We start from the raw sequence: 14,280 nt of genomic DNA on the forward strand, positions 1-14,280 counted from the left end.
TGATCCAATTAGACTTGGGTTTTATGCATGGCAATAGATATGGATCTATTTGCATTCAGTCATGTCAGCATCCAGTTATGCCAGCACCATTTGTTGAAGATGCTTTCTTTTTTCCATTGTATAATTTTAGTTTCTTTGTCAAAAATCAGGTGTTCATAGGTGTGTGGATTAATATCAGGGCCTTCAATTCGATTCCATTGGTCTACCTATCTGTTTTTATGCCAATACCAAGCTGTTCTCATTACATCTCTATAGTAGAGCTTGAGGTCAGGGATGGTGATGCACCCAGATTGTACAGGGTTGTTTTGACTAGCCTGGGTTTTTCATTTTCCAATATGAAGTTGAACATTGTTCTTTCAAAGTGTGTGAAGAATTACCTTGGGATTTTGATGGGCATTGCATTGAATCTGCAGATTGCTTTTGGTAAGATTGTCATTTTTATTATGTTGATCCTACCTATCCAAGAGCAAGAGATCTTTCCATTTTCTGGTATTTTCTTCAACTTCTACTTTACAGACTTAAAGTTCTTGTCATATAGGTCTTTCACTTTTTTGGTTAGTATTTTGCCAAGGTATTTTATATTATTTGTGGCTATTATAAATGTTGTTGTTGTTTCTCTGATTTTTTTTCTCAGCCCATTTATCATTTGTATATAGGAGGCATACTGATTTTTTTAATTAATCTTGTATCCTGCCACATTACTGAAGGTTTTATCAGCAAGAGTTCCCTGGTAGATTTTTTGGGGGCCACTTATGCATAGTATCATACCATCTGCAAATAGCAAAAGTTTGATTTCTTCCTTCACAATTTGTATCCCCTTGATCTCCTTTTCTTGTCTTACTTCTCTAGCTAGGACTTCAATTACTATATTGAACAGATATGGCGAGAGTGGACAGCCTTGCCTTGTTTGTGGTTTTAAAGGAATCGCTTTGAGTTTCTCTCCATTTAGTATGATGTTAGGATAAAAATATGTATCCCTGATCTCTCCAGAGCCTTTATCATGAAGGGGTGTTCAATTTTGTCAAAGGCTTTTCAGCATCTAATGAGATTATCATGGTTATTTTCTTTCAGTTTGTTTATATTGTGGATTACATTGACAGATTTTCTCATCTTAAACCAACCCTGCATCTCTGGGATTAAGCCTTCTTGGTCATGTTGGATGATATTTTTTTTATCTTGGATTTGGTTTGCCAATATTTTGCTGAGTATTTTTGCATCAATGTTCATGAAGGAGATTGATCTGAAATTCTCTCTTTTTTGTTGCATCTTTGTGTGGTTTGGATATCAGGGTAACTGTAGCCTCATAAAAAGAGTTTGGTAATGTTCTTTCTGTTTCTATTGTGTAAAACAATTTGAAGAGTATTGATATTAGCTCTTTGAAATTCTGGTAGAATTCTCTGCTAAAACCATCTGACCTTGGGCTTTTGTTTTTCTTTTCTTTTTTTGGTTGGGAGACTTTTAATGACTGCTTCTATTTCCTTGGGGGTATTAAGTCTACTTAAATTGTTTATCTGATCTTAATTTGTAGCTAGAGTTTCTTTCTACCTTGGTCCCACAGTTGATTAGCCCCAAATAAACACACAAAGACTTATGTTAATTTACAAACTGTTGGCTGATGGCTAGGGTGTCTTACTGGCTAGCTCTCTCATAATTATTGATCCATTTATATTAATCTAAGTATTTCCACGTGGTCTTATCTTACCGGAGAAGGGCCCGGACCTGTTACTCCTTCCTCAGCTACATGGCATCTCTTCAGGGACTCCCTCTGACTTCCTCTCCCCAGCCTTCTCCTGATCTGATGGCCCTGCCTTTGCTTCCAGCTTGGCTATTGACCAGTCAGAGTTTTATTCAATTGAATTTTGATATGTGATTTGTATGCGTAAAATTGTCCATTTCTCTTAGATTTTTGTGGAATACAGGTTTTCAAAGTATGACCTGATGATTCTCTGAATTTCCTCAGTGTCTGTTGTTATGTACCCCTTTTCATTTCTGATTTTGTTAATTTAGATATTCTCTCTGTCTTTTGGTTAGTTTGGATAAAGGTTTGTCTATCTTGTTGATTTTCTCAAAGAACCAACTCTTTGTTTCATTGATTCTCTGTACTATTCTTTTTGTTCCTATTTTATTTGATTTCAGTACTTAATTTGAATATTTCCTGCTGTCTACTCTTCCTGGTGAATTTGCTTCTTTTTGTTCTAGAACTTTCGGGTGTGCTGTTAAGTCGCTAGTGTGAGATTTCTCCAAATTCTTTATGTGAGCACTTAGTGCTGTGAACCTTTCCTCTTAACACTGCTCTCATAGTGTTCCATAAGTTTGAGTATGTTGTGCATTCATTTTCATTGAATTCTAGAAGTCTTTAATTTCTTTATTTCTTCTTTGACCTAATGGTGGTTCAGTTGATCATTGTTCAGTTCCCATGAGTTTGTAGGCTTTCTGTAATTTGTGTTACTTAATTCTAACTTTAAACCACAGTGATCTGATAATAGACAGAGGTTTATTCCATTTTTTTGTATCTGTTGAGATTTGCTTTGTGACTGAGTATGTGGTCAATCTTAAAGAAGTTTCCTTGAGGTGCTGAGAATGAGGTATATTTTTTTGTGTGTGTTTGGGTAGAATGATCTATAGAAGTCTGTTAAGTTCAATCGAGTCATAACATATGTTAGTTCCCTTGTTTGTCTGTGAATTTTCCATCTGGCAGACCTGTCCATTGGTGAGAGTGAGGTGTTGAAGTCTCCCACTATTAGTGTGTGGGGTTTGATGTGTGATTTAAGCTTAAGTAATGTTTCTCTTACAAATGTGGATGACCTTGTATTTGGGGCATTAATGTTCAGAATTGAGCCTTCATCTTGTTGGATATTTTCTGTGATGAACATAAAATGTCCTTCTTTTTTTGTTTGTTGTTTTTTTATAGCCTCCTACCAGAACAAGAGCCAACATTTTATTTTTTTAATTTTTTTATTAGTTCAAATTAGGAACATGGAGACACCTGCCCCCAAAGGGCCCAGTCATGGCCTCCCTAGCCAAGGTCAGACAGGGGCCAGATGAACCCTATAGTGCTTTGGTCAGCCGCTTAAGTGAAGCAGCTGAAAGGCTTCTTGGGAGCAGAGAGACAAACAGTCCGTTTGTTAAACATTTGGCCTTTGAAAATGCAAATCCTGCCTGTCAAGATGCCCTCCACCCACATAAACCAGGTGACCTTTCTGAATATGTCAGACTTTGGGCAGGTATTGGCTCTTCACACACCATGAGACTTGCCATTGGGGCTGCCCTTCTAGGCACAGGCTTAATCAACAATCAAAAACCTGCTGTAATTGCAAACAACCTGCTCATTTCTCTAGAGAATGCCTTGCTCCCAGAGCTCCCACCATTACAGGCGTGGGACTACCACCTCCCTCTACTGTATGCCCATGTTGCCAAAGAGGCAGACATTGGGCTAGAGATTGAAGATCTAAAACTAAGGCTCAAGGCCAGCCCTTATCCCCACAACAGCAGGGAAACTTCCAACGGGGCCAGCCTCAGGCCCCACTCCTATAGACAAACCCTGGGGCTGTTGGGTTTGTCCCCCAAGCAACTCCTCACCCCTTAACCAGACAAGAGGAATCATCTCCCACCTTTGTCGGGCCACCTCAGGGAGCGCAGGATTGGACCTGTATGCCACCTCCCATACAATATTAACACCTAATAAGAACCCACAGGCTTTGGGCAAGGGAGTTTATGGCCCCCTGCCCCCTAACATGTTTGGCCTCATCCTAAAGAGAGCTAGTTCTACTCTCTGAGGATTACAAATTGCTTCTGGAGTTGTTGATAATGAATTGCCTCTACACAGGGAGCCTCACAGGTTATCTTGCCTGGAGACTTCCTGGCACAGCTTATCTTACTCCCCCTTCACTTCCTTAATGACAACTACAGGACCACAATAAGGACCCTCCAGGGTCTTCGGATGCATACTGGGTCCAACAGATTTCACTTGAGCAACCTTCCTGCAAGCTTTTCCTTAATGGCAAGCCTTTTATAGGAATCCTAGACTCTGGAGCTGACTCCACGGTCATTTCCCATAAGGACTGGCCTAGCTCTTGGCCCCTCACTGCATCCTATACTCATTTAAGAGGTATTGACCAATCTGCTAACCCCCAAGTGAGCTCACAGACTTTACCCTGGTCTGATGGAGAAGATAACTCTGGCCCTGTAACCACTTTTGTCATTCCTGGGCTACCTGTTAATCTTTGGGGGCGTGATATTCTTTCTCAAATCAAAGTTAACATGTGCAGTCCTAATGAAACTGTCGTCAAACAAATGCTTAACCAAGGGTTTGTCCCTGGGAAAGGGCTTGGAAACAACTTACAACGTATTAAACACCCCATCCCCACTGCTCAAAAAACAGATAGGTCAGGAATAGGAGCAAATGCTAACTCCCATTCACATTTTCCCTAATGGCCATTGCCATTCCTGTGCCCCATGTTGATAAGATTGCTTGGGAAACAAGCAACCCCATATAGGTTGACCAATGGCAGAAGTTAGGGGCAGCAATGATGTTAGTGCAGAAGTAACTTGCTGTGGGACATATAGAACTTATAAATTTCCCCTGGAACTCTCCAATTTTTGTCATAAAGAAAATGTCGGGAAAATGGCAATTGTTACAAGATTTAAGAGCCATTAATAAAGTCATGCTTCCCATGGGGGCTCTTCAACCAGAACTCCCCTCCCCCCCCCGTGGCCATTCCCTCAGGTTACCTTAAAATTGTCATTGATTTTTTAAAGACTGCTTTTTTTTTTTTTTTTTTTTTTTTTTACCATTCCTCTACATCCTGAAAATAAGCCTCATTTTGCCTTTAGTGTTCCCCAGGTTAACTTCCAGGGCCCTATGTCTTGCTACCAATGGAAGGTTTTGCCTCAGCGCATGGCCAACAGCCCCACCTTGTGCCAAAAATTCGTTGCCCTCACTGTTGACCCTATTAGAGAAAAATGGCCTTCTGTTTACTTTCTTCATTATATGGATGACATTCTTTTGGCTGCTGCCCAGCAAGAGCAGCTTTCCCTATGATGAAGAGATTTAATTTCCAGCCTAAATTATAGGGGGCTCCAAGTAGCACCTGATAAAATTCAAACTACTGAGCCATATATGTATTTGGGGTATGAACTTCATCATCAACAGGAACTAATTACCGAGATTAAATTACGCACCTCCCAGCTACAAACTCTTAATGATTTTCAAAAGCTACTTGGAAATTTCTCCTGGCTCAGGCCTTACCTCCAATTGCCCCCCGGAGGTTGTATTGCCCCTTAATAAAATTCTGGATGGAAATCCTGACCCACAGTCACCTAGACAATTAACTGCTGAGGCACAGTTTGCCCTTGATATAATTAATGACTCCTTCAATAAACAATGTGTATGGCAAATTGATTATTCCCTGCCCTTAGCTTTATTGTCTATGCCACCAGCCCCACTGGCATGTTTTGGAAAGGCCCCCAATGATAGACAAGGTCACCCCCTACTTTGGGTTTTTTACCTGCCTCTCCAAAAAAAAAAAAGGTTCTTTCCTCCTATTCCTTTTTGGTAACTCAAATAATCATAAAGGGTAGAAAACTTTGTCGCCAATACTTTGGCAAAGACCCCGACTCCTTAGTGGTTCTGAAGAGTAAAAAAATTACTAGCTGTCTATAAGAACATGGGCTCGTCACCTTGGGGGCTCCTGTCCCCTGCAGGTGGCCACTCCTGGAACTCTCAAGAGAAAAAAAAAACAAAAAAAAAACAAACAAAAACAACAGCTCCTGGAATAACCACGGGATGTCCCAACGACCTCTGTGGAAAGTTCAAACGCCCCAGGTGTGTCCACATAGTTTAACTCCCTAGTCCTCCCCCTCCTTTGTGGTTTTTGCCTTTATGATTAAATGTGTAACTTTGGGCTTCCCCTATTTCCTCCCTAGTCCTTCCCCTCCTTTATGGTTTTTGCCTTTATAAGCTTGTCACAAGTTTGGGTCGGGGTTGAACTCCTCTGAGTCTCGACCCCAGCATGCTGGCTTGAGATCTCATTCAATTCCTTTTTCAATAAACTTCCTCGTGAGATTGCAGCAAGTCCGGTCTCGGTGCCTCACTGGGTGCGCGCTATTCCCAAGATTTGAGTGAGGGTCTCCCTTCGGGGGGTCTTACATTTGGGGGCTCGTCTGGGATTTGCGTGACCACCCAGGGGTCCTAGACCCACTTGGAGGTAAGAATTTTTGTTCTGTTGTGACTCTTTGTTTGTGGCCTGTTCAAAAATCTGGTGTGATCGCAGTCTCAGTCAGACAGTACCCCATGACTCAAGGGGCTAAAGAAGGCATTCGACCACATATCCAGAGACTGTTACAACAAGGTATACTGATTCTCTGCCGGTCCCCTTGGAATACCCCCCTCCTGCTGGTACATAAGCCTGGAACCAATGATTATCGACCTGTCCAGGACTTGAGAGAAGTCAATAAACGAGTACAGGACATTCACCCAACCGTGCCCAACCCTTACAACTTGCTGAGTTCCTTACCACCTGAACGATCCTGGTACACTGTTCTGGATTTGAAAGATGCCTTTTTCTGTATCAGGTTACATCCGAATAGCCAACCCCTGTTCGCTTTTGAGTGGTGAGATCCGAAGGAGGACATACGGGTCAACTGGCCTGGACTAGGTTGCCACAGGGGTTCAAAAATTCACCGACTCTTTTCGATGAAGCACTCCACCGTGACCTTGCGCCCTTCAGGGCACGGAACCCCCAGATTTCTCTCTTGCAGTACATAGATGATTTACTGCTCGCAGCCTCGACCCAGGAACTGTGCCTCGACGGGACCAGAAAGCTCCTAAAGGAATTGGGTGAGTTGGGGTACCGGGTCTCCGCCAAGAAAGCCCAGTTATGCTGCTCGGAGGTGACCTACCTAGGATACACCCTCAGAGAAGGGAAGCGGTGGCTCACTGAAGCACAGAAAAAGACTGTGATGCAGATCCCGACCCCGACCACTCCTCGACAAGTACATGGTTTTTGTAGACTCTGGATACCGGGGTTCGCCACGCTGGTGGCCCCTCTGTACCCACTCACTAAAGAAAAAGTCCCATTCACCTGGACGAAGGAGCACCAAAGGGCCTTCGATAAAATAAAGACTGCCCTGCTCACAGCTCCCGCTTTGGCCCTGCCAGATCTGACTAAGCCTTTCACTCTACATGTTGATGAGCGGGCTGGAGTGGCCCGTGGAGTTCTGACTCAGACCCTGGGGCCCTGGAAGCGGCCGGTGGCCTACCTATCTAAAAAGCTAGACCCCGTTGCCAGCGGGTGGCCCTCTTGCTTGAAAGCCATTGCTGCAGTAGCCCTACTTGTAAAAGACGCTGATAAGCTTACCCTGGGTCAGCATGCTTTAGAAAGTATTGTGCAGCAGCCCCCCGACCACTGAATGACAAACGCCTGGATGACACATTACCAGAGCTTGTTGTTAAATGATCGGATAACCTTTGCTCCTCCTGCTATTCTCAACCCAGCCACCCTGCTCCCTGAAGCAGAGGACTCTACCCCGGTGCACCAATGCACTGACATCCTGGCTGAAGAAACCGGGACCAGGAAAGACCTGACCGACCAACCTTGGCCGGGTGTGCCTAACTGGTATAAGGACGGCAGCAGTTTTGTGGTAGAAGGTAAAAGAAGGGCAGGAGCAGCGGTGGTGGACGGAAAGCAGGTAATTTGGGCTAGCAATCTCCCAGAAGGAACCTCCGCTCAAAAAGCTGAGCTCCTGGCATTGACTAAGCTCTGCGTCTGGCAGAAGGTAAGGCTATCAACATTTACACCGACAGCCGTTATGCCTTCGCCACGGCTCACATTCATGGGGCCATCTACAGACAGAGGGGCTTACTCACCTCAACAGGAAGAGACGTTAAAAACAAAGAAGAAATCCTGGCCCTCCTAGAAGCCATACATCTTCCACAAAAATTAGCCATCCTCCACTGCCTGGGACACCAGAAGGGGACTGACCCAGTCACAAAGGGGAACCAGATGGCTGATCTAACAGCAAAGCAAGCTGCCCAGGGAGCGGTAGTGCTGGCAGAGGAAACTGGAACCCCGCCAGAACCCCCACAAGCCATGGGTCCCAGCTTCATCTATCCCTATAAAGATTATTATTTAATCGAAGATATGACCCGTGCAGGAAAAGCTCAGATGTTCAGTTTCGGTGGATTGGCAAAAACCAAAGATGGACTAATCATTCTGCCCTCTAAAGAAGGACAAGACTATATGAGACGAATACACCAGCTGACTCATCTTGGAAACGAAAAACTTAAGCAATTAATCAAAAGTTCTAAATATTATGTTCTAGGATTAAATACAATAATAAAAGAGGTAATAGAGTCATGTCAAGCCTGCACCTTGACCAATGCTGCCCGATCATTCAAAGGACCCGGAAAAAGAATGAGGGGAGATCGGCCGGGAATTTATTGGGAGGTAGACTTCACTGAATTAAGCCAGGAAAATATGATAATAAGTACCTTCTAGTTTTTATAGACACTTTTTCAGGATGGGTGGAAGCCTTTCCCACCAAGTCTGAAACTGCTCAAATGGTAACCAAGAAGATACTGGAAGAAATCCTGCCCCGGTTTGGGATCCCCAAGGTAATTGGTTCAGACAACGGGCCAGCTTTTGTTGCCCAGGTAAGTCAGGAGTTGGCCACCCAACTGGGGACTAATTGGAAATTACATTGTGCTTACAGACCCCAGAGCTCAGGACAGGTAGAAAGAATGAATAGAACCCTAAAAGAGACCCTTACTAAATTGGCTATTGAGACCGGCAGCAAAGACTGGGTGACCCTCCTCCCCTTTGCGCTCCTTAAGGTCTGAAACACACCTGGACATTTCGGCCTTACCCCTTACAAAATCCTACATGGGGGACCACCCCGCTTGACTGAGTCAGGCGGGATATTGGATCCTTGCACTGACTCTCCCTCCTCCTCTGCTCTGTTTACCCACTTAAAGACCTTGGAAGTTGTCAAAACACAGATCTGGGATCAAATCAAAGAAGCCTACACTCCAGGGACCAGCGCGGTGCCCCACGGATTACAGGTGGAGACTCAGTCTTGGTCAGACGACATCGCACTGGCACGCTTGAGCCTTGGTGGAAAGGACCCTATCTAGTGCTGTTGACTACCCTCATGGCAGTAAAGGTAGACGGGATTGCTGCCTGGATCCACGCTTCCCACATAAAAAAGGCACCCAGTCAAAATGAAAACAACCGCGAAAATAAATGGACAGTGGCAGCCAGTGACAATCCTCTTAAGCTGCGCCTTCGCCGTAGCCCCAACCTTGGGGAATAACCCTCATGTTCCCCAAAAGTTGACATGGGAAGTGCTTAATGAAGAAGGTGACGTCGTATGGTCAAAAACCGCAGTGCACCCCCTTGGACTTGGTGGCCTGATCTTTCACCTGATATCTGTAAGTTAGCTGCCGGTTCCCTGGCCTGGGATCTTTCTAATTATGACAATTTAGATAAACCACCCCCGGAGGAACAATGTGTCCCTCATGGTATAGGGAGCACATTGGGATGTTCCAGACAATTTTTCCGAGCCAACCTCCAGGCAGCAGACTTTTACGTCTGCCCCGGGCAGGGACATAACAGAGAAATGAAGAGACAATGTATGTGTGTGTGTGGGGGGGCATCAGGTTATTTCTGTGGTAAATGGGGATGTGAGACCACAGGAGAAGCCTACTGGAATCCTTCCTCCTCCTGGGATCTGATTATAGTAAAAAGGGGTCGTAAGCCAGAAGAGCCAGAAAAAGGAGAGAGAGATACATTTAAATACCAGGCTTATAAGACTGGATGTGCTCCTGGGGCCTCAGGTGGCCCTCAGGGGTCATGCAAAGGCAGCTATTGCAACCCTCTGAATATTAGTTTCACAGCACGGGGAAAACAAGATCGCCAATGGGTAAAAGGCAACCACTGGGGGTGGAGAGTCTATACTGGGACGGGAGACCCTGGGTTCGTTTTTTGCTATCAGGATAAGATAGAGAGTCTGCCTGCACGACCCGTAGGCCCCAATCTGGCGCTTGATAACCCCCTACCCAGGACTGAGAGACTTCCTAGTCTCACCCCATCACCAAAGGCCTCTTCCAGCCCTAATCCAATCACATCCTCCCTCCCCCCTATGAGAACCAAGGATCGCCTGTTCAATCTGCTCGACAGTGCGTTCGTCATTTTAAACCGCACAAACCCCACTGCTACCCAATCTTGCTGGCTGTGCTTTGCTTCTAATCCCCCTTATTATGAAGGAATAGCTCAAATGCGGAGCTATAATGTTACTTCTGACCATTCACATTGCCCCTGGGGGAGCCAACGGAAGCTGACCCTTTCAGTGGTATCAGGCACTGGACTATGCATAGGCAAAGTGCCTACCAGACACCAGCCCCTCTGTAACATAACTATTGACACCCTGACAGATGGCCAAAATCAATATCTAGTACCCCCCCCAGATACTTAGTAGGCCTGTGGCACCAGCCTGACCCCCTGCTTGCATACTTCACTTTTTAACAGTACTAGGGACTTTTGTATTTTGGTCCAGCTGGTGCCTAGGGTCATCTATCATGATGATAGCTCATTTATAGATGAATTTGATCACCGTACTCGTTACAAGAGGGAACCTGTTAACCCTGACCTTAGCTGTCTTGTTAGGACTAGGAGTAGCAGCAGGGGTTGGAACTGGAGCAGTTGCCCTCATCCAACAACCGTCCTACTATAATGAGCCTAGAGAGGCTGTGGATGCAGACCTGGGAGCGTTGGAGCAGTCCATAACTAAACTAGAAGAGTCATTAACTTCACTGTCAGAGGTAGTGCTGCAAAACAGAAGGGGATTAGACCTGCTTTTTCTTAAAGAGGGAGGGCTCTGTGCTGCCTTAAAGGAAGAATGTTGCTTTTATGTAGATCATTCGGGTGTCATCAGGGACTCCATGGCAAAGCTTAGAGAAAAGCTAGAAAACAGAAAAAAAGAAAAAGAAGCATACCAAGGATGGTATGAAAATTGGTTTAATCGGTCACCTTGGTTCTCTGGTCTCCACCTTGGCCGGGCCTTTAATCATTTTGATGCTGATCCTAACCTTCCGGCCATGTATTCTCAATAGGCTGGTGACATTTATAAAAGAAAGAATAAGTGCTGTCCAGGTAATGGTCTTAAGACAGCAGTACCAGATACTATAAGAAATGAGGGATCGCTCTAAGATTAGAGCTATTAACAAGAAGACGTAGGGAATGAAGAGTAAAAAAATTACTAGCTGTCTATAAGAACATGGGCTTGTCACCTTGGGGGCTCCCATCCCCTGCAGGTGGCCGCTCCCGGAACTCTCATAAAAAAAAAAAAAAAAAAAAACAGCTCCTGGAATAACCACAGGATGTCCCAACGACCTCTGTGGAAAGTTCAAACGCCCCAGATGTGTCCACATAGTTTAACTGATGAGTAAATGTGTAACTTTGGGCTTCCCCTATTTCCTCCCTAGTCCTTCCCCTCCTTTATGGTTTTTGCCTTTATAAGCTTGTCACAAGTTTGGGTCAGGGTCGAACTCTTCTGAGTCTCGACCCTAGCATGCTGGCTTGAGATCTCATTCAATTCCTTTTTCAACAAACTTCCTCGTGTGATTGCAGCAAGTCCGGTCTCGGTGCCTCACTGGGTGAGCGCTACTCCCAAGATTTGAGTGAGGGTCTCCCTTCGGGGGTCTTACATTTCCCTATGGGCGAGAACAGTTAGATTGGCTACTCCAGAGGATGACTGGCCAATTGCTCTTTCCTCCTTTACCGGTAATATTGATAACCATTACTCCCCAAATCCTTTAATTCAGTTTGCTAATTTCCACCCCTTCATTTTTTTCAAAGGTTACTTCCCATGAGCCGCTGGCAAAAGCCATCTCAATCTTCACTGATGGCTCCACTAATGGGACTGCCGCCTATATTGTAAATAATCAACCCACTTTCTTCCCTGCCCCGTATGCCTCTGCACAGTTGGGAGAATTGTATGCTGTTATCAAGGTTTTTAAGTAATTCCACACCCAGCGATTTAATTTGTTTACTGATAGCCTTCTTCTTCACCAGCTCCCCAGCTGTTCCTCCCCCAACAATAATGGAAGCACCTGGTTCAGAGGAGACCATCCTCTCCCTAGTCAGTCAAACTTTTCTTACCCTAAATGCCTCCAATCCTGAGCTTACCCAAGATTGTTGGTTATGTGCCTTTGCTTCCCCACCCTGGGCAACTTTCTTACTTCCAATAACCCCAATGACTGTAGGTGGGAAAAATCTCACTCTGAGGGCTTAACACTTTCTCAAGTCACTGGGACTGGTCTCTGCCTCATTCCAGACAGTAAAAGAGACTCTCTAAAGGACACCCTCCCTCCTACTGCAATAACACCATAATTATTAATAACACTGAAGCTTCCCATAAACTCTATTTAATTCCTCCTAGCAAAGCCTGATGGATCTGTCCCCATGGCCTCACCCCCTGCATTTATAACCCTTTTTTTCCAACAGGGTGAGATGTGTACTCTTGTCCAGCTAGTGCCACAACTCTCTTACTACCCCTCAGAGGAATTTTTCCCTCTCCTTACCTCTGCCGCCCTCCACATTCACAGGGAACCCATCTCTGCACTAACTGTGGCTGTCTTGCTTGGGCTAGGGGCTGCTGGAGCGGGAACAGGCATATCATCCCTTGCTCTATCCTCCAAATGCTATGATAAATTCAGTACCACTACTGACCAGGATGTTCAGAAACTACAGGTAGGAATAACTGATCTTGCAGACTCCCTACAGTCCCTAAGTAAGGTAGTCCTTCAAAACCGCAGGGGATTAGATCTACTCCTTCAACAAGGTGGTTTCTGTGCTTCTATGTAGATAAGACAGGATTAGTAAAGGATGCAATGAAAGAGGTTAGAGAAGGATTGGAAAGAAGAAAACTAAAGAGGGTCAAAAACAAAAGCTGGTATGAAGACTGGCTCTCTACTTCCCCCGGGTGACAACTTTCCTGCCTTCAATTTAAGGCCCTTTTATAAGACTTTTGTTGTTAATTTCTTTTGGTCCCTGGGCATTTATCGCTTAACTGGCTTCATTAAACATCAGATACATTCTCTTTGCTAAGGCCATCCAGGTCCATTATCATTGTTTTGCTGTGGAGAACTCAGATGGCGGGTCACGATTCCCCTCATCACCCCCCCATCTCCACCATATCATGTTTCCTTAATCAGATGCATGATGCATAATTCGTGCTTTATATGCATTATTTCATAGCTGGTAGGCAAAATTCACATCACATAATTAATTTTTAATTATTCATATTTCATAATCCTGATTCATGTCACATATCGCATTGCATTTTTCTTATTTTATATTTCATATTTCATAATTCATATTACATACTTCATAATTCATGTCATTTTACATATATCATATTTCATATAACATTTCATAATCCATACTTCTATATACATATGTCATATTTCATAGTTTTTTACTCTTTATTTTATGATTTAGAATTAATATTTCATATTACATATTTCATGATGATTAATTTTTATTTCATATTAATAGCACATAATTAATTTTGAACATTTCAAATTTCATGACATATCTCATATTCTTATATCAGATATCAAAATTCATATTTGATGGCCCATAATTTCCATTTCATAATTCATGATTGATATTTCATATTTTATCATTTATCAGTTTTCATATTTCATATTTCACATTTTAGAATTCATATTTCATGATTCAAAAAATAAATTAAATAACTCATATTTGATGCCCCATAATTACTATTTCATGTTTCATAATTCATATTTCATGATCCACATTTCAAAATCATCTTTCAATTTCACAATTGATGATTCATACTTCATATTTTATAATTCATGTTTCATACTTCAGTTTGCATATTTCATGATTCATACACCACAATAAATATTTTGTGTTTTATGTATCAAGTTTCATATTTTCTAATTCATGATCAATGTGTCATATTTCATAACTCATATTATGATGCATAATTCATGCTCTGTATGCCTTAACTATATTTGTTCTGCATAATTCACATGTCATAATTAATTTTTTATTATGCATATTTCATATTTCCTGATTCACATCACACATCACGTTGCATTCTTCATATTTTATATTTCATATATCATAAATTACAATTCATATTTCATATTTCATGATTCTCATTTCAAAATTCATCTTACATATTTCGTAATTCAAGTTTCAGAGTTCAGAATTCACATTACATACTTAACTCAGAGTTCATAATTCATGA

Source organism: Cricetulus griseus, chromosome 7 (genome assembly GCF_003668045.3).
Source record: "Cricetulus griseus strain 17A/GY chromosome 7, alternate assembly CriGri-PICRH-1.0, whole genome shotgun sequence".
In the NCBI taxonomy this organism is placed as follows: domain Eukaryota; kingdom Metazoa; phylum Chordata; class Mammalia; order Rodentia; family Cricetidae; genus Cricetulus; species Cricetulus griseus.